Genomic DNA, 8,326 nt, shown 5'->3' with positions numbered 1-8,326 from the left:
CGGTAAAAGATACCTACTGTGTGTTCTGGGAAGTGATACGGTCCCTGTCCCCAAGGGCAGCCCTGTCTGGCTGGAGGGGAGGGAGAGGGGAGCAGGCCACAGATGGAGAGGAACGATGGAGCCGCAGAGCCGGGGAAGTGGGATTCTGATGGTACAGGAATGCCGCTCAGGGATCTGGAGAGACGATGGGGACCCCAGAGGGGACGTCCCCAGACATCTACCAAACGCTCTAGTCATTCACCATGCAAAGGTCGCTTGACCGAGCTAGGCCGCAGGGGCAGGGACAGGGAGCCCCAAACGCGGAACAAGCCCCAGGGGGCTGCCCAAGCCACGCTCTGGCTCTAAAAGAAGGCCCGCCTGCGCACAAACCCGGTGGCCCGCGGGGCGCGAGTTCCCAGCCCCCTCCGCATGCAGGTAATACTCGCCTTCGCGCTGAACAGGGGCTTCGGGCCTCTGGCCGAGCTGCGGCAGAATCGGGCGAAGCGGCGGGCCATGGAGGGGGGCTTCCGCGACGCGGACCTTGGTGGGGGTGGGGGTGGGAGTGGGGGCCCGGCTGGGGCTGCGGGCCCGCGCCGCGCCGGCCTTTCCCCACCCCGCCACCCCGCCACCCCGCCACCCCGCCACCCCGCCACCCCGGCCGACAATGCGCCTTTCAGGAGCCTCCGCCCCCACTGGAAAATCCCCGCGCGGTCTCCGGGGCGGCCGGCGTCTGCTGCCCTCGAGGCGAGGGATTCCGCGCCCCCGACGAGGTGCAGGGGCGACGCGCCCGCAGGCGCCGGGACCCGCGGGGGCCCCTGCCCGCCGCTCGCCGCCCCGGGAGCGTGCAGCCTCTGCCCGCCGGCCCTGGGGGGCCTCGAGCCGCGATCCCGGCCGGCCGAGGGAGCCCCGCTGCCTCCTCCCCTGCTCGGGCCCGTTGCAGAACTACAGTGCGTACAACTTCATTTAATCAGATACCTACACGTGTGTAAGGGTCGCGTAAGTGCCTACACTCCTTCGTATCACACATACCAACTCCGTTCTCCTTCTCCTTTTCCTTTCTTCTTGAGTCCTCCTTGGGGACCCACCTCAGTATCATCCACTCCCGGGAAACCCATATCAAGAACCTAGAATAAACTCTTTCGTATTCTTCTCCATGTTCTTATAAGCACACGCAAATATTTCTTCCTGCATGTACATATACAGAAATGCATATACATGGCATCTTGCGAGACAGATTTTTCTGTATCGCAGGAGCTGTTATGGTTGTATAGCGGTATTATTTATTTATTTACTTATTTATTTACATCCAATAAAACTCGCATTCCCAGTTTCTTGCTACCATGAGCAAGGGTGTGATAAAACCCTGTTGCATATCTGTGTGTGCCCAGGAGTCGGATTGCTGGGGAAAAGTGGCCCTGGGTTTAATTTTAGAAGAGACTGCAGATTGCTTTTGCCAAAGGTCGTTCCCCTCCCCTCCCCGCCAATGACGAGTGAGGATGCCCTTTCTGGGACAGCCAGCAGCAAGGGGTAGCACAGGTGCTTAGTGATTTTAACAGGTGGGACCCCCGGAGGTATCTCCCTGTCACTTTAACTTGTACTTCCTTGACCCCTTAATGAACTTGAGTGCATTTTCATCTGCTTTGGGGCTACTTGGCTTTGCTTTTTAGGGAAAACTGCAGCCTCCTGATACATCTTTATATGCTTTAAGCGTAGAAATTCCCGTTCACCCAGAACTGCTAGAGAAGGAGGAGCTAGGGTGAACGGAATGATCTAGTTAGTAAAGTGCTCCCTCACTTGTCACACCCAATTATGAGCTTTCAAAAGATGAGATCATAGGCAGATATTTGTAGTAATGGGACTATAACAAACAGGAGAAGCATGTGGGGAATGAAAAGTGAGTGGGCATTGGGGCCACTTACTAGATGTGCGCTATTGGGTAATCACCTAACTTCTTTGAGTCTCAGTTTGTTCATCTGTGAAACAGGGATAATGATAGTGCTGCTTACATCTTTACAGTTGTTGGAAGCATGGCACTAATTTATGTAAAGAACCTGAATGTCAGTCGACACTGTATGGTCCTGGGTAAAACGAATTCTTTAAGTTTCCTGTGGGCCCAGTGATCAGACTCACATAAACCAGGGTTTTGCAACCTCGGCCTATTCACATTTTGAGCAGGATAACTCTTTGTTGTGGGAGGCTGTCCTGTGCTTTGGAGGATGTTTAGCAACATCTCTGGCTTCTACCCACTGAATGTCAATAGCACACCCTACTTCGCTAGTCATAACAATCAAAAATGTTCCCAGACCTGGCCAAATGTGCCCTGAAGGACAAAACTGCCTGTGGTTGAGAACCACTGATCTAAATCCTCCCCGGGAGAAACGTTTTGAGGCTTTCTATAACAAGGGGGGAAGGCGCTCCCTTGCCTCTGCTCCTTCTCCGTGGGGCAGCCCCCCACGCTTCCACTCCCAGGGTGTCTAAATGGTCTAAATGGCAGCCAGGTCTGAGCAGGGCACATCTGGGTGGGGAGGAGCAGATGGGGTATCTTTCCTATGGATGTTCTTAAACTTCTCAGCCTGGGCACAGGAGAGAAGTGGGCATGCTCTACTTAACAGGTGCCCTCCAAAGCCATCCCCAGGTAGGAACTGCAGTGTCCTACAGACCGACTGGAGGCTGAGTGAGCCCCGATGACGTCACAGAGTGACGACAGACAAACCAAGATCTGTAAGTTTTTTCTTTTGCAAGATGCTCTTCCCTCTCTTCCCTCCCATGCCCCCCCCCACCCCCATGCTGTAGACTTGACCCAGGCTAAGCCATGGGCTTTCACCAGAGCCACAGTTTTAATTCTAACCTGTCTGTGGCTGACCTGAGAGTCTAGATTTTCAGCCCCTGTGTCACATATGTTCCACTCCTGTTTCAGATAGGGCGTTTCATCCTCACTGCAAACCCTTCATGGCCCCAAACACAATTCCTTATCTTTCCTGCTGATTCAATGCAAGTCAACACATACTTACTGAGTGCCATAGCAAAAAGTGCTAGTTGCTTCCTGATGTCAGTCTTTTCCTTCTTCAGTAGTAACAGAGTTCTGGGCAACACACCCAGCTAAAAAACTACCTTTCCAGGCCTCCCTGGCAGCTTCATGTAGCCATGTGACTAAGTTTTGGTCAAGGCACAAGCAGAGGGTGACAGAGGACTTCCAGGTGAGTGCCTTAAAAGGGCAGGGGTGCATATACCCTTTTTGTCCTTTTGTCCTTTCTCCCTCTCTCTTCCTGGAATTCGGATGAAATGGGTGGAACTCCAGTTGCCATTTTGGGCCATGAGGAGAATTTGAGGATGACAGAGCAGGAAGGTAGGAGGATCCCAGTGACCGTGGAGCTACTCCACCTTCCCTGGAGCTGTGAGAGAAGAAAGCCCTGTGTGTTTAAGCCGCTGTGAGTGGACTTTGTTATCAGCAAACTGAAACAAATGGCCTACTGCCCCCGCCCCCCAGTCCATGCATCTGTCTTAGCCATTCTCCAATGTTCCCTGTCAGCAGATGCCAAATACCTTGGCGTTGTCATCGATTCATCCTCTTTCTCCAGCCAGTCAGCCACCACGACCTGTCAGTTTTCTGCCCTAAGCACCTCCTGTACCCATCTGTCTTTTCCTCTTCATCATTTTCCACTTGGTGAGGGTAGGCAGGATTCAGAGATACGTGGGACGAGTAGCTGGGATGCCCAACTAGGCCGGGAGACGCCATGAGGGGCAGGCGTGGGGGTGATAACAATTGTTTGATCAGTTAGGACTCTTGTTTACCCTATGTGCTCAGGACCAGCACAGTGCCTCACATTTAGTAAACAATCAAGAAAAAAAAATCTGGGGGATTAACGGACTAATTAACTTGATATACACACACGTACATGCATAGATATAGTCTCTCTTTTTGTCATTCATGCACACACATATTACCTTTCTTTCTGGAGACACCAGGTTACAAAGAAAATCCTCAAGAGTTTGCTGTTGACTTGAGCCATGTCACTTGTAAGAAGGACAAAATATGTATGCGGTCAGCTGGAAACCCAGGCCTGCTACTAGAAATAAACTAACTCCTTGTTGAAGTCACACAGGAAAACTGAAGGGAGGTGGGGACACGGGTGGCAGGAAAAATGCCTGAGATCTTACACAGCTTGTGCAAACAGAATGACGGGGCTGGGCAGCCCTGGGAGTCTAGGAATTAATAGCCCCGCCGAGGCTCCAGGGCTCCGGAGATGGAGCTATTTAAAGCCAAGAAATGTCATTTCCACCCACAGAGGCTACCCCAGTTGCATTATCTGGACCCTCTTCAGCCCCGGTGTTCTGGCAGCCTCCGTGGCCTGACCTCCCAGTTGGGGCTTACAGCCAACGTGTCGTCACTGCTCTGTGGGAGGGGGAGCTGACCTTAGCCTCTCCCGGATCCTGCTCCTCCTCTCTCTGCTCAGGCCCCAGGACAGCTGAGTGGAGACTCAGGGCCTGGTCCACACCTCAGCACAGAGGTTGCTGCCCACACAGAGAGGCCAGCCAGCCCAGCAGGGTGGGTCTAGGCCCAGGGTGGGGGAGATGGGGTCTGGAGACAGAGACTTTTGCCCACCAGAATCATCTCCTTGTCTTGCTCTGTGGCCACAGGCCATTTGCTTACCCTCTCCAGGCCCGCATTTCCTCACCTGGACTGGGAAATGAAAGAATCTTCCTCTCCTCGCCCTGTTTCTGGGGGAGGCCACAGGAGATCAGGGTAAGGGAAGTTTTTTGAAGCTTTGAGAAGAAAAGCACCATAGAAATCCAGGTATTAACCTGCAGCTCCTTCCCTCCTCCCCTCCAACTGAAGGTAATCTGGGAACACTTCCTCCGGAGGTAAGAAGGCAGGAGGCTCATGTTCGAAGTGTCAGTGGGCTCCAGAGTGTGTGACAAAGCCATCAAGCCCAAGCTCCCAAGAGCCCAGGTTCACGTCCTTGCCCAGCACGTAAGGTGAGAACTTCACATCCTGACTGCTCTCATCTCTCATATAGGCTCTGGCTGATGTTCCTGCAGCCTAGGGGAGGAAGGGGACTCAGAAGCCTGGAGATTGTTCCGAGTCAGGTCTGCCCACAGGTGTCTGATGCCCAGCAATGGCTGGGCTCATTTCCTGAAGCTGAGGCCTGACTAGTGCAAAGCACAGTGGTGCCCAATGGATTTCTAAGGAAGGTGTAGTGGAATGCCAGGCACACTCAGGCTTCAAGTCTCCCTGAATTCATTGCTGAGCTTGGCCATTGCCACCACTCAAGGGGGAACGGGGAGCTAGGAAATCGCCTTTTTTTTTTTTTGTAGGTAACCAGTGGAAATGAGGACTTGTAGACCCTTCTCTCCTATGCCTCCTTCTCTTAACAAATCTTGGCATTTCTTTCATTTCATTTTTTAATTGTAATATTCTAGACACATTAAAAGGTATGTATCAGTCAGAACATACTAGATTATGTGGCAGTACCAAACAATCCTGATATCTTTTTAGTGGCTTAACACACTTCTGCTTCTGCTACATGTCCTTGAAGGATGAGCTGGGGGCTCTGCTCAGGAAATCACTCAGGGACCCATCTGATAAGACAACCACCATCTCAAACATTGTCAGAAGCAAAAGAGAAATCCAGAGGGTCTCAAAAGGCAATTTAATGCTCTAGCCAGAACTAGTCAGTCACAGGCTTCCCCTGACCACAGGGAACCAGGTAGTGCAATTCTTCTAACACTTAGAAGGGAAAGGGGCCACAGATGTCTGGAGAACAACAATCATAATGACCACGGAATAAAGAATGACATCACTAACACCGCGTGCCCATGCCACCCAACCTAGCAAATATCACTTTGCCAATACGGGTGAGACCCTCTGTGCACCTGACTCAAGTATATCTCTTTCTGCTCCCTGCTCCACCGAGGCGACCATTCTTCTGAGTTTGATGTTTATCATTCTCTATATTTTACCATATATTGTTTATATCAATATATAGTGCCTGTATCCATAGATAGTAAAATATATACATATGCACATATTACATACACCCTTTGCAGAGGGGTGAACTGGGTCCTCAGTCGCCACTCAGCCTGTCCTGAGGCCCTAATACATTAGGTCGAATATACCGTATGTTTTGCACTTCAAGATCATGTAAGTGGTATCAAACTGTATATACCCATCAGCAACTTTCTTTTTTGATCTGCTCCATGTTTTTGAGAATCATCCACACATTGACGGGTGAAGCTGTGATTGATTGTGTGACTATCACGATGTCCATTGTGGATGGGCATCTAGGTCACCTGTAGTTTTTCATGATTACGTATCGCCGTGCTCTGAGCATTCCTGTGCATGAGCAGAGTGAGGGCATCTTCCACTTGGCGAGAGATTGCCAGACAGCTCTCCCGCATGGCTGGACCAAGCCACACTCCGTCGGCTGTACATAAGCCTCTGGTCTCCCTCTATCAGCACCTGGTACTATCTGATGAGGCGGAGCATCTCCCCCATAGTTTTCATGAAATTGAACTCATTCATCACTCTATAAATGTTTATCAAACAGCAACTGTGTGCTAGGTCAGCCAGAAGCAGAGAATAATGAAGAGGGACAGTTCTCGGCCCCCACCCTCAGCGAGCTTGCAGTCTGGTAGAGAAGAGAGATTCACTTCTTCAGGAATCATGAGACCAGAGAGCATAAATGGACAAATTAAAATTATCCACCCTGCTACCTACAGGCAGCACTTCTTTTTTTTTTTTTCTTCTTCTTTTTAAGGCCACACTTCTGAGTTCCGGGCAAGTCAAAGAAGCTAGGCACTTGGGCAGAAGGACAGGGCTCAGCATCCAAGGGGCTCAGACACCTTGAGCCATAGCTCGGGCAAGATGGTTAGAACCTTGGCCCCAAGATGGTAGCCCATCAGGCAAGAAGACCACTGCCCCATGGCTTCTGGAACAGAGTGGCTAGGAAGCTCAGAGCAACAGACATGGTCTGATAAATCAACCTTGAGTCATAGTGCCCCCGCATTCAGGGTTTCAGGGAGGAGCCTTCCACTCTCCAGGTCAGTTGTGGGGAATACAGGGCAGGGAGCTGGGGTGTGAGGGAACTGTAATCCCAGCAGTAGGGATGGCAATGGTCATATTAAAGCAATTCTACAAGATAGGCTGGGTGAGGAATCGAGTGTGTCTGCTTGATTTGGGCCTGAATCGCTGGGTAGGAAGATCAGGTTGGAGGCAAGGCCAGACAATGCAGAGTCATTTCAGCCGTGTGCTTTGAGGAGCCTTCTCAAGTTGATCGTTGGGCTTAGAAGGGAAGATGGCTCTTGGCTATCGCTCTAGGTACAGCTTAACTTAGTAAATCAATCCACAAATGTAGGTGAATCCAGGTACGAGCAGGACATGACTCTAGACTCTGCATGGGATGTAAAATCATTTTTACAAAACCACCTTCATCAGAGGATAATACATGTACAATAAAATGCAACCATTTTAAGTATATAGTTTGATGAGTTTTAATCAATGCATACATTTGTGTAAGCACCACCACAAGCGAGATACAGAATCCTTTAAGATCCCTGTCATTTTCCTCAAGGAGTCATCACCTGCTGCAAGATAGAGACACTTAAGAAAGTTAGTGAACTATACAAGGCAACAAAGCATTCAGTTCCAATAATTGGCACAAATTATGGGGGCTGGGCACTGAAGGGAAGTGTCTGGTCCTGATGCAAATACACTTGGGGCTGGGGGATCTCCATCACCCACAGAGGGTCGGGGAGAATCAGGCCAGTTGCCACAAGCCTAGCTTTTCCCAAAATATCTCAGCAGCCGGAAATGCCACCATGAGTCACCCCTCTGGTTTAAAACATTTGGTATTCCCTCTGGAATACCTATAGTAAAATGCACAGAAATGGGGCTCCTGGGTGGCTCAGTCAGTTAAGCATCCGACTCGTGATTTCGGCTCAGGTCATGATGTCAGGGGGGTCCTAAGATGGAGCCCAGCATTGGACTCCGCACTCAGCAGGGAGTCTGCTTGAGATTCTCTCTCCCTCTGCCCCTCCCCCCACACGCACTTTCTCTCTCTCTCTCTCTCAAAAAAATAAATCTTTTTTTAAAAATGCACAGAAATGACCTGACAGCCTTTGAAATGTGTGGAAAGCCAGACCTCCGCTGACATGTAGAGTCAGTTGTCAGATTTGCCAGCTACCCCTCAGGAGAGGGTACGGCTGCTTGGGACAAATGGAGACATAGACAAAGCAGCTGCTCAGGGTCCTCTAACCCTTTTCTTTTCTTTCCTTTCCTTCCTTCCTTTTTTCTTTCTTTCTTTCTTTCTTTCTTTCTTTCTTTCTTTCTTTCTTTCTTTCTTTCTTT

General features: G+C 50.5%; 1 long non-coding RNA gene across 1 annotated transcript in view; it reads left to right on the top strand.

Annotated features, from left to right (window-relative positions):
* The first annotated feature begins 3,060 nt into the window (after positions 1-3,060).
* LOC112815939 (uncharacterized) overlaps positions 3,061-8,326 on the top strand; it is a 14,794-nt gene continuing 9,528 nt past the window's right edge. The window contains exons 1-3 of the long non-coding RNA XR_003206082.2: positions 3,061-3,176; positions 4,640-4,723; positions 4,817-4,956. This is a non-coding gene — a long non-coding RNA (uncharacterized lncRNA). The remainder of the gene's footprint in view (positions 3,177-4,639; positions 4,724-4,816; positions 4,957-8,326) is intronic.

Source organism: Callorhinus ursinus, unplaced genomic scaffold, assembly GCF_003265705.2.
Source record: "Callorhinus ursinus isolate GAN/ISIS: 27379988/994484 unplaced genomic scaffold, GSC_fseal_2.0 scaffold59, whole genome shotgun sequence".
In the NCBI taxonomy this organism is placed as follows: Eukaryota; Metazoa; Chordata; class Mammalia; order Carnivora; family Otariidae; genus Callorhinus; species Callorhinus ursinus.
The sequence above is the reverse complement of the archived record's forward strand: the minus strand, read 5'-3'. Positions and strand labels throughout refer to the sequence as shown.